A 2,142-nucleotide genomic window follows, 5' to 3' on the forward strand; every position below is an offset into this window, starting at 1 on the left:
TGACTACCTCTTTTATTGGGAAATTACGAAAAAACATGCCATCTTCCAAATTTATTTATCACTAATCACTTATCTATTTAGTTAATTACAACTATCCATGATTAAACCTGTACTAGTCACTAATATTTTCTTGTTACACATTCGAATAATATTAAAAGGATACTCATAAATTTTCATTATCGAATTATTTTTACTTAACTCTATTAAAGAATCTGAAATATAATTTCTGGATAAAAATTTAAAAGAAAATTGGATAATGTCACAAATTAATTTAGGCCTAAGTTTATCAAATATTTCAATGGGGATTTCCTCCATGGTGGCTGGTACCCTATCGATATTAATATCTGTTTTGTTAAAATTTTGGGGTTTATTTTTCATGTTTTAATATGTATTCATTCATACAGTTTGATACAACATTCTAAATTAGATTTTATTTATCTTAACATTTTATTCATTTATAAGTATATTAAAAATATAATATAATCATTAAATAAATTATTTAACATAATTTTGTATATAAACATTTTTCACGAATGTATTTTATGTATATTTGCATATATATCTACTAGAAGTATTATCATACATGCATATGAAAATTATGTATTTAGAATACATAATTGTATTCAAATATAACATATAATAAATAATGAAATGTATGGTATGGAACTTATTGATACTAGTTTATCAATAAGAGGGAGATGGAGAGGAGATGTATTGTTGGTGGTGACAAGGAGGTCGGTTCACTTGGGTGAGGCAGAGCATCGAAGTAAGCAGAGGGTGAAGGTGGAGAAGAGGTTGTAGTGTGCTTAAGGTAGAAAGCTAAAGTGAGTTGAGAGTTGGGTGAAGAGAGATCCTTTGCTCATCGTGCCTTGAGGTATATATAGGGAAAGGATCCCATTGCCTAGTAGTGCCATGTCACCGACAACACAAGTGGTGGCCTGCTCGTGTTGTCTACCAAGTGATAGGTCTATTATGTGATGATTGTTGTCAAGCATGGTACTATTTGTCTTTCTCATTGGTGAGGTAGTATGAGGTTGTTAGGCATTAATGGTCCTCCCTCGATGAATGACAATAACCCGCTAGAAGCAAGTGGCCTAATGAAGGATCTGCTAATGACGGGTGGCCAAGGATGAATGGCCTTCTTATAGAAGGTTTGTGGCATGCGAGTGACTAGTCATCTAGTGATTAGCCAGAAGGCGTAAAGTAAAGGGCCACCAAAGGTGCCTTTCAAGTTGCTTCTAGTGCTGCCACGTGTCCAAACCGGGGTAAAGGGTATAACAAATGCCCTTTAAATTGAGAGGTAAGCTATAAAGTGGCCTGCCTTGAGACCATCTGTAGGTAGTCTTAATAGGTGGTAGTTGTCATAGGTGAAGTAGTGAGTGGTCTATAAATCTGGTTCAAGGTTGAATTCCTTAAATTGAGTCATTTAAATTTTCAAATCGAGGACTTAGTGAGTTAAATACGAGATTAAGACATGGAATTAATTAGAAATTAAATCAATTAGATTATAAAATAAACAATACAGGGGCCAAATAGCAAAATGACTATCTAGGATCTAATTAAGAATAGAACTAATCCTTAAATGGTAATTGAGCCAAGGACTTATTAGCTAAACTACCATCATTATATGTTAGCTTAGTGGATGAGTATGGTTTTAACTAAAGGTTTCCACCAAATCATGATGAAAGTGATCACAACCATTGATTTATTTTTATTTCAATCGCTAATCAAGATTAAATTAATAAATATAGATAGTGGGAAGAATTAAAACATTGCTTCATCTTTATTTGTTCCATCTTCTTTCATCATCCAAAACAAAAGAAAAACCTAGTCTTTTATCCTTCCATTGTCGCAAGCTTCCAAGCTAAATTTTGGTGAGATTTTTCTCTTCTTTCTTTTAACATGAGTTGCATTATTAGCTAGTGGTCTTAGATATAAAGGACCGAAGTGTTAGATTTTCAAATTATCAAGTGTATATGTAGTTGTCATTATAGGGGTTTGATGAAAATTAAAGCTTGAAAATAATGGATTCATAAATTGTAACGACCCGATAGTTAGGGGTGTTAGAAAACATATTTTCGGGACTCTATTTTTGTAAACTGGACCTGTAAATATTTTTATTAAATATTTACGAGGCTAGCT

This window comes from Gossypium hirsutum, chromosome A01 (assembly GCF_007990345.1).
Source record: "Gossypium hirsutum isolate 1008001.06 chromosome A01, Gossypium_hirsutum_v2.1, whole genome shotgun sequence".
NCBI lineage: Eukaryota > Viridiplantae > Streptophyta > Magnoliopsida > Malvales > Malvaceae > Gossypium > Gossypium hirsutum.